This window comes from Canis aureus, chromosome 22 (genome assembly GCF_053574225.1).
Source record: "Canis aureus isolate CA01 chromosome 22, VMU_Caureus_v.1.0, whole genome shotgun sequence".
NCBI lineage: Eukaryota > Metazoa > Chordata > Mammalia > Carnivora > Canidae > Canis > Canis aureus.
This window is the reverse complement of record NC_135632.1, coordinates 18245384-18259271: the sequence shown is the minus strand read 5'-3', so window position 1 is coordinate 18259271 and position 13888 is coordinate 18245384. Positions and strand designations below refer to the sequence as shown.

The 13888-nt window shown below is 39.1% G+C and overlaps 1 pseudogene; it reads right to left on the bottom strand.

Moving 5' to 3' along the window:
- Positions 1 to 6690: 6690 nt before the first annotated feature.
- Positions 6691 to 7790, bottom strand: LOC144294238 (small ribosomal subunit protein eS1 pseudogene; annotated as a pseudogene).
- Positions 7791 to 13888: the final 6098 nt, after the last annotated feature.

Here is a 13888-nt window from a genome sequence, read left to right as displayed (position 1 = left end):
GTGGTTGAGCATCTGCCTTGGGCTCAGGTTGTGATCCCGGGGTCCTGGGATCGAGTCCCGCATCAGGCTCCCCATGGGGGGCCTGCTTCTCCCTCTGCCTATGTCTCTGCCTCTCTCTGTGTCTCTCATGAATAAATAAAAATTTTTAAAAATGATTTGAGAAATTGAAACCAGGCCTCCAGTGGGGGAAAGGACAACTTCATTTGCAATAGAGACCCATAATGGGTGAAATTGTCCTTACCTGAGACGTCTCTGTCTTCCCTTCCTTCTGTCCTTCCACACACCTCTCATTTGTCCTCTTGTTATGCCTTCTCTCTTCATTTTTTTAAAATGATTTTATTTATTTATTCATGAGAAACACAGAGAGAGAGGCAGAGAGAGAAGCAGGCTCCATGCAGGGAGCCCGATGTGGGACTCGATCCCAGATCCTGGGGTCATGCCCTGAGCCAAAGGCAGACGCTCAATCGCTGAGCCACCCAGGCGTCCCTGCGTTCTCTCTTTAAATGGAGACCTCTGGTCCGCCTTATCTCGGTGCCCAACACTATCACCATGCACCCAGGACCCAAATCAGGAAATCAAGGGGTCATTCTTAACTCTTCCCTTCCTTACCCCTCCTGTACAGGCCACCTCAGTTCAGGTCCTCCAAGAAGCAGACATCAGGATGAGATTAATTATACAAGGATTTTAATTGACAGAAGTGCCTGTATGAGAGAAAATAGAGAGCTGTATGAGGCTGGAAAGCTGAAAAATCGCACTGGGAGTCTGAGAAGCTTGGGTGGAAGTATCCTGGGCTGCCTTGCTGATGGCTGTCCTTGTCTATGGCAGGTTCAGTGGTGTCATCAAAGAGTCCTCAAACTGGTCAGCCATAAGAGGAGGGCTATGTCTCCCAGGAACAGGTCTCCTTCAGGATTCTTGCTCCATTGGTCACTAGAAGCCCATAGGAAGAGTCGCCCAGGCACAATTCGGTGATGCATTTCACAGAGCAGGAGCTGGGTCTTTGGTCAGTTATACTTCCTCTGATTGGAGGTCCTTGAGGCACATGCTCACAGCTGCCAGAGTCCACCCCTTGAGCTGCACAGATCTACTTCACGTAGTTTCAGGGAGCAGTGCTTCCACAGTTCCCATGGGCCTTTCTTCCCAAGGGGAAACTGATAAGAAAGAGGTTAGAGGATGAACCACAGCCCCTGTCACTGTAGTTGACCTCAGGGCTGCAACACATCTGCTCCCTCCTCCAACATCCATTCTAAATTCCTTCACTCCCAAAGGTTGCCTTATCACATGTTGGTAGCTTAGCTAGTTATGCAACTCATGACCTTACAGGGTCTCAATCCTTGACAGTCAAATCCTTTCTCAGCTTAGGGTTGCAGCTTGTGCAGCTTGTGTCTGTTCACAGTTAAAAGGGGGTGAAAGAGGACCAGGAGGCCCAACAATGGATCTCCTACGTTCCATACATACCAGATTCCTTCCTGCTGCTAGGGTGTAAAAGCACCTGGACCTCCTCCTGATGATCAGGGTCAATTATCTCCACCAGCATAACTGCTCCTTTTACTTGCTGGCCCCTGGCCATGGGAAGTCCCGTGTGTTGCAGCAGTTGGTAATCCAACAACACCCTTGTGGTATCACCTGGCAAGAATCTGTCCTGTTTGGGATCAGAACCTCCAAAAATGAAGAGCTCAGAGTTGCCCTGATGGCACAAAATCCTCTGATAGGTCATGAGGAGTGGTAGTCAGTGGGGGCATTCCTGTAGTTATCTCTTGATTCCTGGATCCATGGACTCTTCCTCTTGAGAGCAGAGCAGCATATACTGGTCTCTGAACTGTTGTAATTACAGTGTTTTGGAAAGTGTCACCCCATTCTTTCAGTATTTTCCCAAGCTAGCACTTCAGCTGCACCTTTAGAAGACTATTCCAGAAAGCTCTCTCTGGGTAGTGCAATATTTGATACAATTAGTAGATTCCATGGTCATGGACCTACTCCAGCACCTCCCTCACTGTTGAGTCCCCTGGTCAAAACCTGTGCTGGATGAGATTCCATAGTTGTGGATCAAGCATTCCATAATTCCATAAATCTTCAGCCCAGATAGTGCTGTGGCTGAAGATTTGCAGGCAAGAAAGGTGAACTCATATCTGGAATAGTCATTCCTGTGGAGATGAAGCATTGGCCCTTCCAATGGGAGGCGCCTGATGTAACTAAATAACTGGGCACCAAACCATCAGTTGGTCTCCTCAAAAGTGTGATATCAAGGACTCAGTGTTGATCTCTTTTGCTGGCAAGTTGGACATTCAGAGGCAGCACGAGCTACATCAATCTTGAGAAGTGAGGATTGATGCTGTTGGACCAATGCGTGGTCTCTACCTTTGACACCATAGCCATCCCCTACATGTGCCCATCGTGACAGTTCTGGGCTGGTGACCAATTACTAGACTGTCAGCTGTTCACCAAATTTCCTGTGGGGTATCTCACTGTTGCTTTAACTTGCACTTCTCTGATAACTAATGAGTTAAGCATCTCTTTAAATATGTTTACTATTTGTTTTCCTCTTCTGTAAATTGTTTCTTCATGTGCTTTGCTCATTTCTCTGTTGGGTTCTCTGCCTTTTTCTTATAAATCTACACATTCCTAAGAAAATCTAGATATTAGTCTCGGTTTGGTTTTAAATACTGCAACTGTCTTTTCCCAACATATCGTTTGGATTATTTTGTCTTTTATGTCCTCTATCTAACAAATGTTCTTATTTTAATGAGATAAAGACAATAGTTATTCTGTTGAATGATTTGTATTTGGGAGATTCTATTGAAGAAGACTTCCTTATTCCTAAGTTATAAAGACATTCTCTGACATTTTTTTCTTTATAATTTCATAGCTCACATTGAGTTTATTCATCCATATTTATTCATGGTGAGATATGAAGATTGATTTTTCTTTTTCCCCCTATAGTGAGTAAGCCAGTTTCCCCACTATCATCTATAAAACAGTTCATGCTTCCTCCATTGGGTTATGATGTCAACACTGTCATATAGCAAGTTCCCATATGTATGGCCCCATATATCTGTCTCTGAGTTTTCTCTTTTATTCCATTGGCCAGTTGTTCTGTTCCTATACCTGTACTTCTTAAATTCCTTTGGCTTTTTAAATTGGCCTTAATCTGTGATAGATATTGAAGAACTGATCCCTTTTCTAATTTCCCCACATGCCTATGGAGAAGCTGCACTTGGCAAGACAAAATGACCAGAGAAACAATGATGAAATTATTATCACCAGAATAAACTGATAGAAATGGAGAGATTAAAAAAAAAAAAAAGAACAGGTCATGGGGCACCTGAGTGGCTCAGTCAGTTGAGCATCCAACTCTTGGTTTCAGCTCAGGTCATGATCTCATTGGTGATGGAGATCATGCTCCTCATAGGGCTCTGTGCTCAGCAGGGAGTCTGCTTGAGAATCTCTCCATTTGCCCTTCCCCCCACTCATTCTCACCTCTCTCTCTCTCCCTTCTCTCTCTCTCTCTCAAATAAATCTTTAAAAAAAAAAACAGGTCAAAAGTTGTGGCTGGATTGAACATACTCTTGGAAAAAAATTATTTTTTTTCAGAAAAAATTTAAAAGGAAAAGGAAGAAAAGGAAGAGGAGACAGAGAAAAAAGAAAGACATAGCCACAGCTTTCCAGGGGAAAAAATAGAAGAATTTAAATTATTTAGGAGGAAAAACTCAAACTATTAGAGAAAATGATAGTCCAAAAGAAATGCATAATGTGGTAGGACCATAAATGTCTCCCAAGAAATTTCAGCAGGATTCTGGAAAAATGACAAGAGCAGCATAATTTTTGAATCTCCCCAAGTCCCCATGAATGAGCAAGAAGAACAACTAAATTATAAAACAAAATCCCATGGTTAACATTTGCCACAAACTAGGTGACAGGGTATTCCCCTAATTCTCAAAATACAAGTAGATGCCAATGATCCACCAAAAGTGCCAAGAACTCTATGGTATCAGATTCTGTGCTGGAGAAAGCAGACAGAAGCAACCAGACTCAAGAGCAGGAGAAACTCAAAATATCCAACAAATATTGCTGGAAAGTATGGCAGCACTGAGATGAGAGAGCTTTGTCCAGTGTAGTAGTGGCTGAGGGCAAGGGGCCCATAGTAAATTCTGAAGGGGCTGGAATAGCCTGAGCCTCCATGAGCTCTGGAAACTGAACAACAAGGCCTCCTCTCCAACACAGAGCCTCACACTGAGGAGATACCAAGAAGCACAGAAACAAAACTGTACAGGATAAAGAGTTCCACTTCCAGGAAGGCAGACTACAAGAATATTTGTTGCTTACCTGAAACAAAACCACATAAAATACACAAACAAAAAATAGTAGTCAAAAATATGCAAAATGCACAAAATACGTCAACAAAGATAGACAACATATATGAAACAATGGTTCTCAAGGCACCATGCATCAGGCAATGAAGGACAGTAAATCCTTTTTTAAAAAAGATTTTATTTGACAGAGAGAGAGAGTGAGCATGAGCAGGGAAGGGGCAGAGGGAGAGGGAGAAACAGACTCCTCTCTAAGCAGGAAGTCCAATGCGTGGCTCCATCCCAGGACCCTGGGATCGTGACCTGAGCCAAAGGCAGACCCTTAACTGACTAAGCCACTCAGATGCCCCAGAAGGACAGTAGCTCCTGAAAGATGGGATACAAACAAGTTGAGCTCTCTGATTGCCCCACCTTCCTGCCACGGGGGATTTTGGGCCTCAGTATAGGGAATGGAGAGCCCACCCAGAAGCCACAGATTTCTTTCATTGAAAAGACAAGCTGAGATTCTAGGAAGATTGAGGTAAGCAGAGTGCTGGAGAGGAGAGAGCTTCACAGAGCAAAAACTCTGGAGACCTATAGAGTCATCCCTGAGAATTAATCAGGGAAATAACGAGAGCAAGGCATGTGAGGAGTGTGAGGGGGACTGATGAGGGTGTGAGAACAACCTGAGGTTAGAAAAAGAGCCATCAGTATACTAGAGGAAGGGTACGTGGGGTCACACAAGGTCAGAAATAGTGCCTGTTCCTACCAGTCAGGCTGAAAAACTTCATAATTCCTAGGATATTGAGTAGGAAACTCAGAAGGCTCTTTGTCTTGAGATAAAGACAAAATTAGCCTTACACTAACACATCTCTGATACTGCCTAAAAAACCTTAAAAGCAAGACCTAAAAGCATCAAGTAACTTAGCTGAGTCCCAGAACAAAGCTCAAGAATATATCTAGGAAAACTAAAATATCCAGTACCCAAAAAAGTAAAATCCACAATGTCTCACATCTGATCAAAAATTACCCAACATGCATAAATAAAATCTTAAAAAAAAAAAAAAAAAAAAAGGCATCCCCCGTGGCTCAGCGGTTTAGTGCCGCCTTCAGCCCAGGGCATGATCCTGGAGATCCAGGATTGAGTCCCATGTAGGGCTCCCTGCATGGAGCCTGCTTCTCCCTCTGCCTGTGTCTCTGCCTCTCTCTTTCTCTCTCTGTGTGTCTCTATGAATGAATAAATAAAATCTTTAAAAAAAATATTACCCAGCATGCAAAGGAGCAGGAAAAGACAACCAATTATGAAAAGGAAAAGAAAACTCAATCAATTGAAACCAAATCAGAACTGACATGTGTTAGGGTTATCCAACAAAGATGTTAAAATAATTATTATAAAAATACTATATATGTTCAAGAAAGCTAAGAAGAGATGTGGAAGGATAAAAGAGACCCAAATGAAACTTCTAGAGATGAAACTACAATGTCAGAGATGAAAAAAAGATTGATAGGAATAATGGCAGATTTGGCATTGCACAAGAAAAGAATGTTCTTGACATAGCAATAGAAATGTGGAAGACATAATAACAGAAACTATCTGAAATGAAAACACACAGAGAAAAAAAGAATCCTTAAAAATGAACAGAGGATCAGTGAACTATACAATAACTTGAAGTGTCTGATATATGTATAAATGGAGTCCCTCCAAAAAGAAAGCAGACAATGGAGACAGAAAAAATAGTCGAAAAATTGTAATAGCCATAATGTTTCCAAATTTGAGGGAAATTATACAGCCACAGATTCAAAAGCTCAGCTAACTCCAAGCACGGAGACATGAAGAAAACTACAGCAAGGCACGTTATAACCAAATTCCTCAGATCTAGGATAAGGAGAAAATACTAAAGGCGGTCAAAGAAAGAAAAATTCATGTTAAATAGAAGAACATAGAATGATTCCAGATTTCCTCTCAGTAACCATCTAAGAAAGAAAATAACATTTTAAAGTACTCAACCACAAAACAAAAACAAGCACCTTTGTGCCTAGAATTCTATCCGCAGTGAAAATATCTTTCAAAAATGAAAGCAAAATAAAGTCATTGTTTTGTTTTGTCTTGTTTTTGAGCTATACAAAAGTTGAAATAATTAATCACCAGAGGATCTGCACTTCAAGAAATACGAAGCCAGGTCCTTGAGGCAGAAGAAAAGCTACGCCAAGAAATACGAATCTCTACAAGGGAATGAAGAACATCAAAAATGGTAACAACATGGGGCCCACTTGGCTGGCTCAGTTAGAAGAGCATGGGACCCATAATCTAAGGGTCATGAGTTCAAGCCCCATGATGGGCATAGAGATTACTGAAAGAATAAGTAAACTTTAAAAGATAAATTTGTTTATTTTTTTTTAAGTTTCCTTTTATTAACCATCTAGAACACTTCCATCCAGATCACTACAGCTTAAAATAGATCACTACCCTTTTGCAGCTATTTAGTAGCCAAGAGCAATGGATAAGATCCATACAACAGTTCTGAAAAGTTCACACTGTCAGTTCAGAACATCTGCTTCACCGAGCCTGATTATTTAAAAAGAATGATAAGAAATTAAACATCACAAATATGTTTTTATTTGTCACCATTAAATGTCTGAATTTTGAACAGATTCTTGGACTGGTGGTTCACATCCATCAGCTCGTTCAACTTTAGCACTGGTCTCATCCCCCGTAGCTTTTCCAGAACTACTACCTTCACCATGAAGCTCCATGAGTTTTCCCAATTCAAACTTGGGCTTCTTCAGCATTTTTACTTTTCTAACAAAAACATCATGTAGTGGATAAATAGACTGACAAGCTTTTTCTATATCTTTTCCGATGCTGTCTGGAATCAATTTATTGACCACTTCTTTCAAGTCATTTGTTTGCACCTCTAGGGTCATGATTTCCATCATCTTTTTCCGGATTTGGCGGACCTGTTGGTGCTGAGCGTAAGAGGTCTTCCGAATCTGATTATTGCGTTTTTTAGTAAAACCAACATAAAATAGACGAAGCAAATAACCATCGGTAGTCTTTACATCAACATGAGCTTCAATCATGGTCTGCCATTTTTTGACCGTGGAGCACCTTTTGTCACGGGTAAGATCCACGCCATGGAAATTAGTCAGGCAGTTTTTGCCCTGCACATCCTCAGTGATTAGCTTGAATTTCCTAAATGCAACTTCATCATTCTGCAGATCAGCAAGGCTAACTTCAAAAACGCGACCCTTGAGACCATCAGATGCAATTTTGGTTCCTTGAGTTCTTGTGACTAGTGTTTTTCCAATATTTCTTATATTGAACATAGCTGGTGCTTTCACATCATACCAATCTTTCTTAGAAAATGGATCAACCACTTTCTTCTTGGCTCCCTTTTTGCCGCCTTTGATAAGGCACTTGTTCTTGCCGGCCGACCGCCATGGCGCTGCTCTGGGAGCCAAAAGGCGATAAATTTGTTTATTTAAAAAAATGGTAATGCCCTGCATGGAGCTCTCTGCTCAGTGGGGAGCCTGCTTCTCCCTCTCCCTCTGCCACTACCCCTGTTGTGCTCTCTCCATCTCTTTCTGTCAAATAAATAAATAAAATCTTTTTTTTTTTTTTTTTTAATGGTAACAATGGGACATCTGGGTGGCTCAGCGGTTGAGCATCTGCCTTCGGCTCAGGGCATGATCCTGGAGTCCTGGGATCGAGTCCCACATCAGGCTCCCCACAGGGAGTCTGCTTTTCCTCTGCCTGTGTCTGTCTCTCTTTTTCTGGGTCTCTCATGAATAAATAAATAAAATCTTTTAAAAATAATGATAACAATGCGGATAAAATACAAGTATTTTGTTATTTCCATCCCTTTAAAATATAAGTAACTATTTAAATAAAAATCAAAATAATATTGTTTGGAGCTTGTAGCATATATAAAAATAAACTAAAAAAATAAATAAATAAAAATAAAAAAAATAAAAATAAACTGTACGGTGAAATAGCATAGAGACAGAATGGGAAGTAATGGGAAGTAATGGGGGAAGTAAGTTCCTACACTGTATGTGAAGTGATAAGGTAAGCTGTCATAATTTAAAAGATTGTTGGTTCATAACCCTTTGGGGAGCATTCCAGGCATAATCTGAAATTGGCCTGCAAGTGCAGAGGACGGGGAGAGACCAAAGGAAGAAGCAGGCCGCTCCAGGTTGATAGGTAGCAGTATTGATAGGCAAAGGGAACTTACATGCAAGGCTCATCTTGGGCTGCAGCGAGATGAGCGGATCCCAGGATCTGCGTACCACATCTTAAAAATGTATGTGGAGAGAACTCTTAACTGGGTACAGTCACATATGCTGTGCAGGTGTTCTCAACACCACATCATTGTCTGAAGGCTATGTTCTTGGACCAGCCACTGAGAGTGGGAAAGGCAAGCAGAACCCAGATTCCAAGGACAGGGGAGGAGGTAAAGATCTTCTGATTGCCTGGGTCCACCTCACAGGTTGACTGGCAATCAGGTCTTTTTGATGACCTCCTCCAACAAAAATGTACACTATATGCCCTGCAGCATCCACTTAAATAACACAACAAAGTTTATAGCTAATAAGCCAAAAGGGGAGATAAAATCAAATCCTAAAAAAATATTCAATTCATCTAATAGAAGCCAGAAAAGGAGGAAAGGAAGGACAAAATACAAATGGGAGAAATAGAGAAAAATAGTAAGGTGAGAGACTTAAAATTAACCACATCAATAGTCAAAAACCCAAAATGGGGAGAAAATCGCACATATGCAAAAAATGACTATTCTCAGTGATTGTATTACTGAGAATTTGTGTGTGTGTGCGTTTTAGAGGTTAAAGTAAATGAGTGATTATAGGAGATTCTAATTTTATTTAGTACTCTAGGTTCTTGAAATCAAGATTTCCAGGGTAAAAGATAGGAGGTATGGATGTATTATAGAAGAGGTTAAGTAAAACATCCTGTAGTCCTGAATTTTAGTTGGAAATATCAGTATGAACTCGTGAAGTGTTTTGGGATGTGTGTGTGTGTGTGTGTGTGTGTGTGTGTGTGTATAAACTTTTCCTACCTTTGTCCATTGAAGAAGCCTAGAAACAGTGATCAATCCTTGGTAGCAATTAGCAATCCTTGTACCCAGATTGAGATTTTGAAATATCATTTTTCACTAAGAAAAACAAGGGTTTTATGGGGAAGTGATCCATTTCATGCTTTGGGCAGAAAACAAATATGAGATAAGTCAAGATTATGTCTTCACATCAGATAAAGGAAGCTACTAGGCTCATGTGAAAATGATTCAGAAACCAACTCAAGGGATTTCTACTGAACAAAAATAGAACACTCTTAAATAAATAAATAAATTAATTAATTAATTATTTTTAAAAAATTTTTTAAAAATAAAAAATAGAACACTCTTAGCTTTAAAAGGCCTAAGTGCAACTGATTGAAACTCTTCAAGTATGTTTAAATCCATAATGATTCATAATGATTAAATGGTTCATAATGATTAAAAAAAACAAATTGGCCAGTTTTGGATTGTGATAGAGATTCAATTCACTATCTAAAAACTTGGAAGAGAAAGAATCAAGTATTTATACTATATTTCCCCACATAAAATTGCACTATTGGTTATTGATTATAAAAATAGAATTCTTTTTTTTCAATTTTTATTTATTTATGATAGTCACAGAGAGAGAGAGAGAGAGGCAGAGACACAGGCAGAGGGAGAAGCAGGCTCCATGCACCTGGAGCCCGACGTGGGATTCGATCCCGGGTCTCCAGGATCGTGCCCTGGGCGGAAGGCAGGCGCCAAACCGCTGCGCCACCCAGGGATCCCAAAAATAGAATTCTTATAAAAATAACTCCACCTTACAAATGTATATAAAGTATTTCAATGAATAAATGAAAAATAAGTTAATGAATTAGAATATCATTATTTTGCAACTCCCAATAAAGTAATTGTTCTAGACATTGGCCATCAAAAGCTGTTAATATCACAAAAAGAAAGAAAACCAGACATTGTGTGCCTCCTGATGAAGGACCACAGCACCACCTATGGTCTTTTCAAAGGGATTTTATCTACGTTTGATAAAGCATCTGGCTCCAGCTGTCAGTTTGCAGGAAATACAGAGAACAGAGAAATGTGCTGAACTGCACCAAGAACAAAATCTAGACTATATAAAACTACACAGAAGTCCTGAGATCATCATCTGAAACGGACTAAAGAAAAGGAAAGATGGAGGGGAGTACTAAAGATTAGAAGAATCTTTAAAGACACTGCCATTTTTTGAATGATCAGGACTAAGCTATAGAGTCTAGGATTGCCTACAAGTGAAAAGCTATAAAGAAACAAAGAAAGTGATTACTATAAAAGACAGGAAAATGGATAATTTTGGAGGAAGGGAGTGTGTTGAGATCAGAATGGGACATATGGATGGATTTCTGGGGTAAATGGCAACTTTCTAGCTACCTGGGTGACCTGGATGGTAGTTTACAGTGGTGTTCACCTTATTGAATCATTATTCAATAACTATACATTTGTCTCAAGGGTGTTCTGATGCCATGTTTGAACTGTTTTACAATTTTATTTTATAAAAACACATAAAGATGAAGGATTTATGGAATCCTTAGTAGTCAGAGACAATTGAATAGCAAAATTATATTGCCTATTACATAACAACTCCTAAAAATCAGTAAGAAATTAAACTTTTTTCCTGTAGAAAGTCAGGCAAAAGCTACAACCAGGCAGTTCTCAGCAAAAGAAATACAAATGGGTTTAAATATATGAAGACACTCAACCCTACATATAAGATGATGAAAGCTGCCCTGGGATATATTTACATCTCAGATGAGCAAATGCCCATAAGTTTAATAACACAAGGCATTGGGGAAAGTGTGGACAAACCATCACTCTAACATGCTGCTGGGAGCATAAATTTGTACAACCACGGCAGAGGACAGTTAAGCTATACTCATTGAAATATAAACCAATGTACTCTGTGTCCATCAACTTCATTAACAGGAATTTATCCTAGAAATCTAGTTGCACACCAGCAAAAGAATGTATATTTTCATGTTCATTGTTTTGATTTTCAAAAGATTAGAAACAACCTAATGTCCATCAGAAGGGACTAGTTTAATAAATGAAGATACATCTGTAAATGGAATAATATGCATCCATAAAAAAGGAAGACTTTTTTATATAGACATACATTTACTTACTATATATTTTTTTAAGTGTGAAAAAAAAAAACACAGTAAAAGAAAAAAAGAATGTGTGGATTACCACTATCTTTCTCAGAAGAGAAAAGGAAATTCAACTGATAATGTTGGTTGATCCCAGGGAAAAGAACTGAGCGACTGGCAGAAATGAGACAGATCTGTCATGGGATGTACCTTGTACTATTGGGTTTCTGTACCACGTGAATATGTAAGCAATTTCAAAAAAATTAAATTAAGGAAGAACAATTGCATATCCCACCAATGACTGATGAACGCAGATTTATGAAGGCGGTTCAAAGTTTAATATAATTATTAATGAAACATTCATGAAATCACTAGGAACTTCCTGCTTTGGCTTCAATAAGTCAATCCACAGAGAAGTCCAAAAATGAACAAAGGAGATCAACTGAAATGTTTTGGAGTTCTTTGAGATATTAAGATATTAAAAATAAAATTACAGGTCACATCAATATTTCACAATTCTCTTTCTTATTACCAGGCTTTTATATACTTTTAGAAACTGATTTTGAATCTTCATAATATCACTACTATAATTTATATTAAAATGTAACCTTCCAGGGGCCCTGGGTGGCTCAGTGGTTGAGCATCTGCCTTAGGCTCAGGTCATGATCTCAGAGTCCCAGGGTTGAGTCCCACATCAGGCTGCCTGCAGGAAATCTGCTTCTCCCTCTGCCTATGTCTCTGCCTCTCTCTCTCTGTGTCTCTCATCAATCAATAAATAAAGTTTTTCAAAAAAATTTAACTTTCCAGATTTGTTAAATTACCGGGACCAGAGTCCTAGGTGGTTTGTGATCATTGGTATTTGTTGATTTGGCAGCAATTGACAACTTTACAATATTAAGCTATCACATCCAGAATCCTGGACTATTTTTTCATTTATTTAAATATTAAATTATTTCCTTGATACAGTTTTATTTTTCTTCATTGAAGTCTTGTAAGTTTTTTGATAATTTCCAGAAATGTTTTTGTTTTTGTGGTTGTTGTGTTGTCTCTATCACTTTTGTCTTACTGGTTATTGCTATTTGAGAAAAATGCTACTGATCTTTGAGGTTCTCTTTGTACCTGGAAAACTTTTGTTAGCCTTGTTTATTTCTATGCATCTTTTCATTTTGCTTTTTTTTCCTTTCTATATGAGTGATCTACATACACATGGCCTGCAAATATCCAACCTCTATATCTCTTACTTTCTTATTTTTATAGCTCTAACCAAGACTTCTGATATTATATTAAGCAATACCTGTGAATCAAATGTCCCCTTGATTTGCTCCTGTAGCACCATATTCCTCTCATTTGTCACACTGCTATAGTTGGAATTTCATAATTATTGAGGTGATTATTTTATTAATATTAATTTCCCTCATTGTCCTATAAGCTCCATGAAGGCTGGAATTATACCTGATTTTTCTCACCATTGTATCCCTGGCACAGTGCCTGGGATGTATGTATCTCAATAAATATTTCTTGAATAAATAAATAAATGGCCTAAGCTGATAAATAAGAATTAAAGAAAATCATAATAGATGAGGACCATAATTTTCTTATCTTGCCTTTTCCTCCCCTGTTCCAATTACAAGCTCATTAACACTCAGGAGCATATGTGTCAGTCAGGGTATTTTGGCTGCAAGCACCAAAACTCTGGCTGGCTAAATTAAACAATAGGGGAATTTACTGGACGGAGATAAGGAGATGGGGATTAGAAGATGAAAGGAAGACTGAAATCCTATGCTTAGAAAAGAGAAATTCTGAGAATGTAAGAGAAACTACTCGACAGGTTTGTCAGTGTGCTGCCGCTCCAACTAAGAAGCACCAATGACTCTCATCATTTTATCTCTGATCAAGATCCATATGCTAAGGAAAGAGCATCTGATTGGCATAAGGAAGCCCCATGGCTGCCCTCAGACAGGTGAGGGCAGTCCACTATTGCGGGAGAGGTGATTCCCAAAGAAATAATATTTTTACTACCAGAAAGAGGAGTTGATGCGTGCAGGTCAAAAGTCAATGTCCTCTACAAGCTTTGAGCTCCTACCACTTTAAAGGTTCCCCTGCAACATCACCATCTCAGACACTGGAATAAACTAGAAACTGATGAAAAGAGTCGAGAATGGAGGAACTGGGTGAAGGGGTTCAGAATGGGAGCAAAATATCTGAGTATAACTTTTTACACAGTTTTGACTTTTGAAACACGTAAATGTTTTACAAAATCAAAATTAAAAGGAAAAAAGGAAGACTAGGAAGCAAACTTTTATTTCTTAATGACTGGCCCCTGCCTTGTTTTTAACTTAATATAACCTGAAACTCAGTCTGTATCAGTTCACGGGCCTCTCCCTTCTTTTTTTTTTTTTTTTTTTTTTTTTTTAAG